Consider the following 13,812-nt stretch of genomic DNA (forward strand, 5'->3'; position numbering starts at 1 on the left):
CCCTCTGCGCTGGCTCTTTCCTTTTGGTCTTTGTGCTACCATAAATGGAAAGCAGGTCACGGTCCGGCACCCAGCGGACCTCACCAAAATGTGGGACGCTTTGCAGATTGATCCTCTGGATATCCCCTCCTGTCTCTGGCTACCAATGACAGGGGACTTAAAAGGTGCCTTCGCTTCCCGCACTTGAAGAATGGAAACTAGCTAAAAAATTCAAAACGCTGCAAGCGAAGAAACGACAAGCGGAACTTCGGGACACTTGAATGTTCTCACCATTAGTTAATATCTAACTTCCCTCAGGAGATGTCCAGAGGTTAAGCCGGCATCTACACTAGTCCCAAGAGCAGTTAAATAGACTTTCAAGTATCGTCTGTATTTTCTTGTTTTAAGTTGTTGTATTACGGTCCCTAACACTACCATTGCCTTCTCACCTAATACCTACCTCCTATGGTATAGTGCCCCCTGAAGCGACAACCTCATTAGATCTTCGTTAAGGCACATCTCAATCCTAGTGAGGAGGTAATGGTACGTTGCATATTTCTGCTCTTCTAAGGACCTCAGTATACCACATTAATATGTCTCTGTATAACAGCACTTTACTCGTTTTAGGAATGTTTTTTCCTTATGTTTATACCCCATTGCCTAAGAATTGCGGGGGAGACCCGTATTTAACCTCTTAAGGACATAGGGCGTACAGGTACGCCCTTGTGCCCTGGTACTTAAGGACACAGGGCGTACATGTACGCCCTGTGTATTTTCGATCACTGCCGTGCGGCTGGCAGTGATCGGAACCCGGTGCCTGCTCAAATCATTGAGCAGGCACCTAGGCTAAATGCGCGGGGGGGTCCCGTGACCCCCCATGTCGGCGATCGCGGCAAACCGCAGGTCAATTCAGACCTGCGGTTTGCTGCGATTTCTGCAGTTTCTGGTCCCCGCGGTCCCTGACCGCGGGGATCAGAAACTTTATATGCCTAAAAAAAGTTTTATTCACCCCCCCCCCCTGCACCCCCGAATGATTTTTATGGTGGCGGGAGGTGCAGGGGGAGGGTTGCGGGCGGTGCGGCAGGCGGGATCGCGATCCCCCGCCCGCCTCCCCTTGAAAATTCATTGGTGTTCAGTGGGTATACCAGGGTGCCAGCACATTGCTGGCACCCTGGTATAAACTGCTGACATCTGCGATGCGATGTCAGCCGTTTAACCCTTTCCATACAGCGGTCCGTACGGACCGCTGTATGGAAAAGGTTAACAGCGCAGGGAGCTCCCTCCCTCTCCCATCGGGGGTCTGCTGTGCCTTTGCAGCCCCCCGATGGAGAGGGAGAGAGCCCCCAGACAGCCCCCCGAGAGATCCCCTCCTTACCCTTCCCCGTCTGCGAAGTTCTGAGCAGACGGGGAAGGTTCCCATGGCAACAGGACGCCTCTCAGGCGTCCTGCTGTCCATGGTGCTGAACAGATCTGTGCTGAAAAGCATAGATCTGTTCAGTGTAAGTAAAATATAGTGCAGTACAATATATATTGTTCTGTACTGTATTAAACAGACATCAAGAACCAAGTGGGTCTGGGTCAAAAAAAAGTGAATAAAAGTGAAAAAAAAGTAAAAATCAAAAAACACATTTATCACTGATAAAAAAAAAAAATTCCCTACACATGTTTGGTATCGCCGCGTCCGTAACGACCTGATCTATAAAACGGTCATATTACTTTACCCGAACGGTGAACACCATAAAAATAAAAAATAAAAAACTAAAAACTATGATGAAATTGAAATTTTGCCCACCTTACTTCCCAAAAAAGGTAATAAAAGTAATCAAAAAAGTCGCATGTACGCCAAAATTGTAACAATCAAACCGTCATCTCATCCCGCAAAAATCATACCCTACCCAAGATAATCGCCCAAAAACTGAAAAAACTATGGCTCTTAGACTATGGAGACACTAAAACATGATTTTTTATGTTTCAAAAATGAAATCATTGTGTAAAACTCACATAAATAAATAAAAAGTATACATATTAGGTATCGCCGCGTCCGTATCGCCCGGCTCTATAAAAATATCACATGATCTAACCCCTCAGATGACCACCGTAAAAAAATAAAAATAAAAACTGTGTAAAAAAAAGCCATTTTTTGTCATCTTACGTCACAAAAAGTGTAATAGCAAGCAATCAAAAAGTCATATGCACCCCAAAATAGATGCCAATCAAAACCGTCATCTCATCCCGCAGAAAATGAGACCCTACTTAAGATAATCGCCCAAAAACTGAAAAAACTATGGCTCTTAGACTATGGAGACACTAAAAAATTTTTGGGTTTTAAAAATGAAATCATTGTGTAAAACTTACATAAATAAAAAAAATTGTATACATATTAGGTATCGCCGCGTCCGTGACAACCTGCTCTATAAAATTACCACATGATCTAACCTGTCAGATGAATGTTGTAAATAACAAAAAAAAAAAACGGTGCCAAAAAAGCTATTTCTTGTTACCTTGCCGCACAAAAAGTGTAATATAGAGCAACCAAAAATCATATGTACCCTAAACTAGTACCAACAAAACTGCCACCCTATCCCGTAGTTTCTAAAATGGGGTCACTTTTTTGGAGTTTCTACTCTAGGGGTGCATCAGGGGGGCTTCAAATGGGACATGGTGTAAAAAAAAAACAGTCCAGCAAAACCTGCCTTCCAAAAACCATATGGTGTTCCTTTCCTTCTGCGCCCTGCCGTGTGCCCATACAGCTGTTTACGACCACATATGGGGTGTTTCTGTAAACTACAGAATTAGGGCCATAAATAATAAGTTTTGTTTGGCTGTTAACCCTTGCTTTGTAACTTGAAAAAAAATATTAAAATGGAAAATCTGCCAAAAAAGTGAAATTTTGAAATTGTATCTCTATTTTCCATTAAATCTTGTGCAACACCTAAAGGGTTAACAAAGTTTGTAAAATCAGTTTTGAATACCTTGAGGGGTGTAGTTTCTTAGATGGGGTCACTTTTAGGGAGTTTCTCCTCTAGGGGTGCATCAGGGGGCTTCAAATGGGACATGGTGTAAATAAACCAGTCCATAAAAATCAGCCTTCCAAAAACCATACGGCGCACCTTTCCCTCTACGCCCCGCTGTGTGGCCGTACAGTAGTTTACGGCCACATATTGGGTGTTTCTGTAAACGGCAGAGTCAGGGCAATAAAGATACAGTCTTGTTTGGCTGTTAACCCTTGGTTTGTTAGTGGAAAAAAATGGGTTAAAATGAAAAATTAGACAAAAAAAATGAAATTCTCAAATTTCCTCCCCATTTGCCAATAACTCTTGTGCAACACCTAAAGGGTTAACAACGTATGCAAAATCAGTTTTGAATACCTTGAGGGGTGTAGTTTCTTAGATGGGTCATTTTAGGGTGGTTTCTATAATGCAAGCCTCGCAAAGTGACTTGAGACCTGAACTGGTCCCTAAAAATTGAGTTTTTGTAAATTTCTGAAAAATTTCAAGATTTGCTTCTAAACTTCTAATCCTTATAACATCCCCAAAAAATAAAATATCATTCCCAAAACAATTCAAACATGAAGTAGACATATGGGGAATGTAAAGTCATCACAATTTTTGGGGGTATTACTATGTATTACAGAAGTAGAGAAACTGAAACTTTGAAATTTGCAAATGTTTCCAAAGTTTTGTTAAATTAGGTATTTTTTGGTGCAAAAAAAATTTTTTTTTGGACTCCATTTTACCAGTGTCATGAAGTACAATATGTGACGAAAAAACAATCTCAGAACGGCCTGGATAAGTCAAAGCGTTTGAAAGTTATCAGCACTTAAAGGGACTCTGGTCAGATTTTCAAAAAATGGCCTGGTCCTCAGGTGTAAAAAGGCTGTGTCCTTAAGGGGTTAAAACGGGCCACCCAGCTTATATTTCTGTGGAACCCCACTGCCTTGACAATTTGCCTGTGCTGTGAGAGGTCCATACAGGCTTTGTGTATTTCACAGTTCTCTCCCCCCTACCTCCTTTTCCTAACGTTCTCTTTATTCTTTTCTTACATTGAATACTCAATACTTATTTCTTGCTAATCACTCCCTCCCCCTCCCTGCTCACCTTCTCTTCTGAGTATCCTCCCCTACAGGAGGCCACCAATTGCCTGCTCTCTCTGAGTATTAACATGCTTAATCTCGATTTTATGTGTTTTGTTTATAGTTTTCCAAGATGGGTATTGTTCTCAGCAATTTTTGATCCTCTGGGATGCAACTTCTGGCATGGTCGCATAACCTATCACACCTCATGGATTCCTTGAAGGTAACTTCACTAAACGTAAATGGGCTTAATATTCCCCAAAAGAGAAGCCAGGTCTATCAGATGCTTAAGAGAGAGAGGGCAGACCTCCTGTTCTTGCAGGAGACACATTTCAGACATAACCATATCCCAACCCTTTTCACTAAACAATACCCAAAATGGATTCACAGCTCCCATTCTTCTGCCTCCAGAGGGGTGTCCATTGGTATTAGTGCCAATATCCCTTTTCAAATCCAGGCACAGTGCGTAGATCCTGAGAGCAGATTTTTATTCCTGAAGGGTACGCTCTTTGGTAATAAGCTGACCTTAGTCAACGTGTATGCCCCTAACGCCAAGCAAATTCCCTGGTTACTTAGAGTATTAAAGCTACTTAAAGACTTCAGAGAGGGAATATTGATTCTGGGAGGTGACTTGAACCTGGCGTTAGATCACCCCTTGGACTCTACCTCGGGGGCCCCCAAATACTCTGCTGCACAACTCTGTAAATTGCGGAGGTCACTCTGAGATCATCAAATTACAGATGCTTGGAGATTGGCTCACCCTAGTGACAGAGACTTCGTTTTTCCGCGCTGTTCATGGGTCTTTTCAGCGCCTTGACTACCTCTTTCTCTCTAATCATGTCCTGGAGAGGATTAAATCCTCATCTATTGGGCAGATTACAGTGTCTGACCACGCCCCTGTCTCTCTGGTGTTCCAGTTGAAAGGCCTCCCTCCTAAAGCATGGTCATGGAGACTTAATGAGACCCTCCTGGAAAATGACAGAGACAGACTTAAGCTAGAGGGAAAACTTGAGGCCTTCTTTGAACTGAACTGCACCCCTCTTATGGATAAGGCCATGATATGGGAGGCACATAAGGCGTATATGAGAGGAGAGCTTATATCCTTAGGCACATGGGTGCGCAAACAAAGGATGCTTCAAGTGGACTCTGTTCTGACCCAAATCTCTGTTTTGGAGAACATTTCTAAGAGAGATGCCACAGATGCCCATTACAAGGAACTCACAAAGCTAAGAACGCAGCTGAAAGATTTATTAAACATTAAATCAGCCAAGGCCCTCAGGGCTGCTAAATACAAGATATATATGCACGGTGATAGAGGCTCTAAGCTACTCTCCCAAATGATCAAAAGGACAAAGGGAGAAAACCTTTATACAGGGAATCAAGTCCGAAAAGGGACATCAGCTTACCAACACACCTGCGATTGCAGAGGAATTCACTAAATTTTATTCCTCCCTCTATAACCTAGAATCCAATAGCCCAGAACTTACATTGGCCAATATTAAGTCCTTCCTTGAGACAACCAAAGTTCCGACCCTAGACTCAATAGAAAAATAAATGTTATTGACTCCGGTTACGGTAGAGGAGATATTAGAGGTCTTAGCAAGCACTCCATCAGGGAAATCCCAGGTCCAGATGGGCTACCTGTAGTATACTACAAAAGTTTAAGAAAACTCTTGCTCCACAGTTAGCAGATTTATGCAATTCCTTATTAAAAGGCACTTCCCTCCCTCCGCAACCACTAATCGCTCACATAACAGTGATTCCCAAAGAAGGGAAGGACCCCGCAAAATGCAGCAGCTACAGACCAATATCCCTACTTAACGTAGATGTTAAACTATGGGCCAAACTTTTAAAGTTGTAGAATAGCAAAGCTACTCCCCAAACTAATTGGCGAGGAACAAGTGGGTTTTGTAAAGGGACGGGAGGGCAAACATAATGTTAGCAGAGTTTTACATACCATATACTACGCGAAAAAACACAAGATCCCATTGACCCTGTTAGGAACTGATGCTGAAAAAGCATTTGACAGGGTCAATTGGACTTTTATCGAAAGTACCTTGCGCCATTTTGGTTTCCCCCCCCTGTTTGTTTCTGCCGTTTTCTCGCTTTACTCACATCCCTCAGCCAGAGTCCTAATTAATGGCACTTTATCTCCGCCCTTCAACATCTCCAATGGAACAAGGCAGGGCTGCCCTCTCTCTCCGGCTCTGTTCATTTTAACCCTTGAGCTTCTCCTTTACAAATTAAGATCTTCTGAGATCATCAAATGGACTCCAAGTGAAGGGGAAAACACATTCATTGGCAGCCTTTGCGGACGATTTGCTCCTCTTTATTACAAACCCAGCAGTTGCAATCCTAGAGGTGATAAAATATTCACGGACTTTGGAAAAGTTTCTAATTTCAAGGTCAACTATGACAAATCCGAGATACTTAATATTTCAGCACGGAAAAACACATGATAGAAATTAAAAAGCACACTTCTTTCCAATGGCCCAAAGAAGCTATTAAACATTTGGGTATCATGATCCCGGCAAACCCCTCACATTTATTTAGACATAACTATGCCCCTTATTTAGTAAAATCAAAACCTTCCTGGCCTCTATCAAGTTACCCTTTCTCTCATGGTTGGGCAGGAAAAATCTATTGGCTACCTATGTCCTCCCGCAGATTCTTTATATCCTGAGAGGTCTACCATTCCGCTGACAAACAAGTTCTTCTCTGATTTCCGGTCCCTTTTCAGTAATTTCCTCTGGTCCAATAAAAAGCCACGACTAGCATACCCCTTACTTGTTAGGAAAAACAAATAGAGGAGGCTTATCCTTACCAGATCTTAAGACCTATCTACATGCTATCCAGTTGGAGAGATGGATTGAATTGGCCAGACCCCATAACTGTTCATTACATGTAGCTTTGGAGAAAGCTTTATTAGGTGAGGACGTTGCAAATAACTTTTGGGTTGCCTCCCCAACTAAGAAGAAAAAATATCCTTTTAGTGCCCTAACGTATTGCATGCTCCAATACTGTAACAGCTCGGCGGCCCTATCAAGGTCTGCTAACAAGCTATCCCCTGTAGCCCCACTTTCCGTCCTTCCGTTTTTTCTTAACAGAAGTGGAAGCGACTTTCATAAAGCCTGGTCGTATCTTTCAGAACTTAAAATATCTGACCTGGTTAAAGCCAAAAATCTCCAGGAGTTCCTCACTAAAACTCAAACTTACATTCCTGAGCCCCATCGTTCTAGACTAGTTGAATTAGACCTAGAACTCAGCTACAAAAAATATAGGAAGATACATGTGGAGACCCATGTAGATCCCACTTGGCTTGAAAATTACACTCTACTTCCCTATCCTCCCACAAAAACCCTCTCCAAGCTGTACTCCCAACTTATATTAGACTCTTCAAGTGAAAAACCCACATACTTAAAAGCTTGGGAATGGGAGCTGCAGTTGACTCTCTCAGACGAAGACGTCAATACAGTTTTGAAGCACTCTCACGGATTTTCAAAGTGTATCCGTATCCGGGAGAAATCCTTTAAAATTGTATCTAGGTGGTACAGAACTCCAGACTTTCTATATAGAGCCCACCTGTCGCCCTCAGATAAGTGTTGGCGCTGTCAAGATGAGTGTGGAACCATTTCACACATCTGGTGGTCCTGTAAAGATATTTCTAACTTCTGGATAGAAGTGGAACAAATCATTAACAGAGTCTGTAGTTCCCGTATCTCTTTGGCACCAGCACTCATACTTCTGTGGCTGCCACACGGAGGCTTCAAACCCTCCTCCAACAATTTAATTACGCATATGATAGGAGCAGCTAAATTTATTGTCCCCACCAAATGGAAAAATACTGATCCACCTACCATTAAAGAATGGTTAGAAAAAGTGCACCAGATCTGCCTTATGGAGGAGATGGTTGGTTGGGAAAGGGGAAACAGGAAAATTTTCTGAAAACATGGCAACCATGGCTGGACTTCTATAAGAACTATAGTTAGATCGAATGCTTCCTCCCTTCATGGGTACATTAATAAACACCCTCTCGCTGGTCCAATATTTAGACCTACAAGTATCTATACACAATGGAACTTCCTTTCTCTACCTCAAAGTATTACGTTTAGTGTACCTCCTCCTACTTATACGTGCTTCAACAAACACACTCTAATGTGACTTTGATTAACTTGACCTACAATTTACCTTATGCATTTGATACAAGAGTGCTCCCATGCCTTATATTCTGAGGTGAAACAACCCATAAGTTAAGTTAAGTTCTATATGTTATGTTTTGGATAGACTATACAGATACTCACTGTTAGCCAAATCAAGTGATGCTCCCTATATGATCAAGATATGGTTTGGCATCCAGACTCACATCGTGCCTTACAGGATAGGATCTATGAGAAAATAGTCAATTTATCTATCACATCCTTTTACTGCTCTCCTTCACTGCATTCAGATTCATGCTTGTATCAACCAAACGGTGACATGACTATTCTACTGCGCCTATGGCATTTCATGTATCTCATGTGCTTTATTACTCTGTATAGATCTTTTCATGTTTGTTACCTATTGAAAATTCTTCAGAAATAAAGAATTTACAAAAAAAAAATACAAATGAGTGAAGTAATAACTGGTTTTAAAGGGGTTTGCCCATCCAGCACTTTGGCGGCATATCACTAGGATATGCCACCGACGTCTGATATGGTCCATCACTTGGACCAGAATCTATAGTATCTCTAAAACTGGGTCCCCAAAGTGAACGAGGGTGCACTGTGCAATTGCTACCATCTTCATTCAAGTCTAAGAGTGTCAAAAACAGCCGGGGCACCGGCTTGGCTATTTAGCCATTTATGGAACTCTAACAGAGGTGAATGAAGAAGCAGCTGCGCTTGTGAGGTATGCCCTCTATCCACTTCTATGGGATTTCCGGAAAAAGCAAACATTGCTGCTCCACTATTTACGGAACTCTTATAGAAGTGAATGAAGAGCGGGTGCGTTCTCCTTCGCTTTGAGCTCCATGTTCTGTTGTGAGCTGATGCCACTGCTGGACATCATCTGATTTTGAAGAGCATAAGCATGATGTCTTTCATCTACTGCATTAAGTTATAACTTTAAGAAGGTGAGAAGGTAAAAAAATAAATAAAATTATGCTTAAGTAATTGGCTTTTTACAGTGATCACATGATCAGGAACATTACAATTGGCTCCTGATCACATTCATTAAAACAGTATTAGCACTTTGCTGTTAGTTTGCGGATTCAAACTGGCTCTGTTTACAACAATTGCAAGTGAATGATGTTAATGGCTATCAGAGAACACAAGATCAGGAGACAAAAAAAAAAACAAAAACAGGGCCGATGCCCAAAACTGAACTGCACTGGGAGCTGCTAAACCCCTCTAGTGCTGCTATGCAGGGGCAGATTGAAGTGGCCCTGGAAATAAAACCTAAAAGTGGTCCCATGTTGTAGGAGTGTCTAAATTGACAGCAGGCAGGGCAACATAAGTAGGAGGGGTCAGCAATACCATAGCACAAAATACTATATACCACAGTGCAGCACAATATACTGCCGCAAAAAGCTGTCCCTCTGTGACCGGCCGTCAATAGCTGCCATTTTCTTTCCTCCCCTTAGGATACGGAGCAGGGGTATTAGCAGGTGAGAGACAGACATAGTTGAATTCAGGAAAAACATGTGCACTCAATGGCTGGGTACATGAGTACTTGATTCTCCAGCATTAATTACCGCTGAGAGCTCATTATGTACCGTTTTTTTCGCCCTATAAGACGCACCTAGGTTTTTGGGAAGGGAAATAAGAAAAAAAAATTTTTAACCAAAAGGTGTGCTTTTGGTGGGTTTAGAACTAATGGTGGTCTGTGGATGGCACTATTACTGGGGATCTGTGGATGGCACTATTATGTGGGGGATCTGTGGATGACGCACTGTTATGGGGGATCTGTGGATGATGCATTGTTATGGGGGGGGGGGGATCGGTGAAGTATACGGTTAGGGGGGGGTGGGGATCTGTGAAGTATACTGTTACGGGGGGGGGGGGGGATCTGTGAAGTATACTGTTACGGGGGGGGGATCTGTGAAGTATACTGTTACGGGGGGGGGGGGGATCTGTGAAGTATACTGTTACGGGGGGGGAACCCGTGAAGTATACTGTTATGGGGGGAACCCGTGAAGTATACTGTTATAGGGGGGATCTGTGGATGGCACTGTTATGGGGGATCTGTGGATGGCACTGTTATGGGGGATCTGTGGATGGCACTGTTATGGGGGGGATCTGTGGATGGCACTGTTATGGGGGGGATCTGTGGATGGCACTGTTATGGGGGGGATCTGTGGATGGCACTGTTATGGGGGGGATCTGTGGATGGCACTGTTAGAGGCGGGGATCTGTGGATGGCACTGTTACGGGGGGGGGATCTGTGGATGGCACTGTTATGGGGGGGGGATCTGTGGATGGCACTGTTATGGGGGGGATCTGTGGAAGGCACTGTTATGGGGGATCTGTGGATGGCACTATTATATATGTCCCATCCACAGACCCCCCAGCCCATAACAGTGCCATCCACAGACCCCCCACCCCTTAACAGTGCCATCCACAGATGTCCCCCATAAAACAGTCATCAACAGATTTCCCCCCCACCGCTCCAGTTCTGCAGTATACAAACATAAAATGTCTCATTCAATTAAAAGTGATTAAACATGCCCCCTCACTCCTAATATTACAGTACACACTAACAGCTTCTGTACAACGCAGGAAGGCCGGGCGGCCGGCGCGTCACTCACTGACTTCACTTGCCTGCACCGCCTGCTTCATTCATAATGTAGGCGGCGTAGGCGCGTGACATCAGGGAGTTACGCTGCCGCCCGCCCTGCCTGCTTGCATTCTACAGAAGCTGTTAGTGTGTACGGTAATATTAGGAGTGAGGGTGCATGTTTAATCACTTTTAATTGAATGAGGCATTTTATATCTGTATAGTGCAGCACTGGAGCGGCGGGGCAAGAGTACAGTGACTGCACCGCCCCGCCGCAATTGCCGGCCCCCAGCTCCTCCTCCCAGTCCCTCCCAACTTGCTCATACATCGCAGCCTGCGATGTAAAAATGTCAGCATTCGCCCCATAAGACGCAGGGGCATTTTCCCTCAATTTTTTTGGGGGGGAAAGTGCATCTTATGGGGCGAAAGATACGCTACCTGGCCAGTGGCAGAGATGAAGGCTTGGGCGGCCCCATGGGCATCGGCTCAACAGGAAATTTCCCTGTAAGGTCTATGGCCAATCCGCCTCTGCTGCTATGTCAAAATACATTGCAGTAGAGTGAGAACCTGCACCTCCCACCAGAGGGTGGATTAACCCCTTCCTGACCAGTGCCGTATTATGTGGAAAGTGAAGCCGTACTGCTATGGCGCGCTGATCGGGCAAGTTCAGGAGCTATGCTTGACCGTGGCATGTGCGGGGTGCGTTGAAGGAGCTCCCTTCCATTCGGGTCCCAACACTGCGGAGACGGGCCCATGGTTGGGAAGGCAGCCTTATGCTTTCCATGGAAGCCTTTGAGACCCAGCCCCCTGGGTCTCACAGGCAAGGAGGCTATAAGTGTAATTCCCTGTGTAAAACACTTACAGCCAATGGATTACAATACAGATGTATTGTAATGCATTGTTGAGGGGATCAGACCCCCAAAACTTGAACTCTCAGAGTGGGAAAAAAATAAAGTTTAAAAGAAAATAAAAATGCTTTACATAAAGTTAAAAGAAAAATCTCCTTTTCCCAAAATGAAGTTATAAAAAAAAATAGTAAAAAAAAATAAAATAAAAATAGGAAAGAACACATAATAGGCATCACCATGTCTGTATCGACCGGCTGTATAAAAATATATCACATGATCGCCCCAACAGGTGAACGCCGTAAAAAATAATAAAAACAAATAAAAAAACAGTGCAAAACAGCCATTTTCTGGCTGTTCTGGCACCTAATAGACACATTAGGAATCGCCGAGTCCATAATAACCTGCTCTATAAAAGATCATATGAAATACTCTGTCAGGTGAACGCTGTAAAAAAATAAAAAATAAAAACTGTGCCAAAACAGACATTTTCTGGTCACCTTTGCCTCACAAAAAGTGTAATACCAAGTGTAATACCCCGCTGTGTGGCCGTACAGTAGTTTACAGAAACACCCCATATGTGGCCGTAAACGGCAGAGTCAGGGCAATAAAGATACAGTCTTGTTTGGCTGTTAACCCTTGCTTTGTTAGTGGAAAAAATTGGGTTAAAATGGAAAATTAGGCAAAATTCTCATATTTCATCCCCTATTTGCCAATAACTCTTGTGCAACACCTAAAGGGTTAACGAAGTTTGAAAAATCAGTTTTGAATACCTTGAGGGGTGTAGTTTATAGAATGGGGTCATTTTTGGGTGGTTTCTATTATGTAAGCCTCGCAAAGTGACTTCAGAGCTGTAGTGGTCCCTAAAATTGGGTTTTTGTAAATTTCAGAAAATTTCAAGATTTGCTTCTAAACTTCTAAGCCTTGTAACATCCCCAAAAAATAAAATATCATTCCCAAAATAATTCAAACTTAAGTAGACATATGGGAAATGTAAAGTCATCACAAGTTTTGGGGTTCATTACTATGTATTACAGAGTAGAGAAACTGAAACTTGAAATTCGCTAATTTTTCAAAAATTTTTGGTAAATTAGGTATTTTTTTATGCAAAAAAAATAATTTGCTTGACTTCATTTTACCAGTGTCATGAAGTACAATATGTGACGAAAAAACAATCTCAGCATGGCCTGGATAAGTCAAAGCGTTTTAAAGTTATCACCACTTAAAAGTGACACTGGTCAGATTTGCAAAAAATGGCCAAGTCCTTAAGATGAAATAGGGCTGAGTCCTTAAGGGGTTAACAGCATTTACAAAGCATAAAAAAAAATAAAAAAATATTTACGGCAGCCCCGTGGTCCATGGACACAATGATAAGGAGGAGACCTTCTACGGGAGGGTTTTCTAGGCAGGTTCTGTGAAGACGGGGTCACATCTGCATTGTGAATTCTGGCACTGTAATCCGGTCACTGTATCAGGCGTACATGCCAGCTTTCAGCCAGACAAAAAACATTATACGCAACATTTTTTCTCCGGCCGAAAGCTGGCATATATACCGGAAAACGGTCAGATTACAGCCGTCTCCCATTACAGTGAATGGCGATCTGGCGGTGCACAGTGGTATCCAGTTATGACGGATATGGTGAACTCCGGCAGTCTGTTACTCCACTGAAACAGACTGCAGGAGTTCACAGCGCAGCCTGACCTGTGCAGAGGTCACTGTATAAGGAAAGAATAGATCAGCTTTGGCAATCAACTACTGTGAGTGGTGGATCCTGACTTTTCTATGCACAGGGCTGAAATCTACCTATCATTACAAGCGGATTCAAGCTGGCCATAGATTTGAGATAATAATCAGCTGCGTTGAATTCGGCCAATCATACCATCAACATGCAGTTTCGACCGATGAACGGCCGAGGGTTCAAACAAGACGTATCATTTTCGGCAGACGAGAGTCCGCCTTTGGCAATCAGGAACACTCGTTCGTGCTAGTTTTTCAAACGACAGTTGGCCGGAATAGGAACCAATTATTAGACTTAGTGACCAAAACTGCAGAGTTTATTATTTTTGTTTAAATATAGATGTTGACGTGGAAAATTAAAAAGGTGGCACAACCCATTAAGTGAACAAATACTTCAGACTGCTGTTAAAAAATAAATAAAAAAA

At 43.0% G+C, this 13,812-nt stretch overlaps 1 protein-coding gene across 6 annotated transcripts in view; it reads right to left on the reverse strand.

Annotated features, from left to right (window-relative positions):
- Positions 1 to 13,812, reverse strand: part of LOC121001875 — a 378,122-nt gene that overhangs the window by 233,373 nt on the left and 130,937 nt on the right. The gene's annotated exons all lie outside the window — the stretch shown is intronic.

This window comes from Bufo bufo, chromosome 5 (genome assembly GCF_905171765.1).
Source record: "Bufo bufo chromosome 5, aBufBuf1.1, whole genome shotgun sequence".
In the NCBI taxonomy this organism is placed as follows: domain Eukaryota; kingdom Metazoa; phylum Chordata; class Amphibia; order Anura; family Bufonidae; genus Bufo; species Bufo bufo.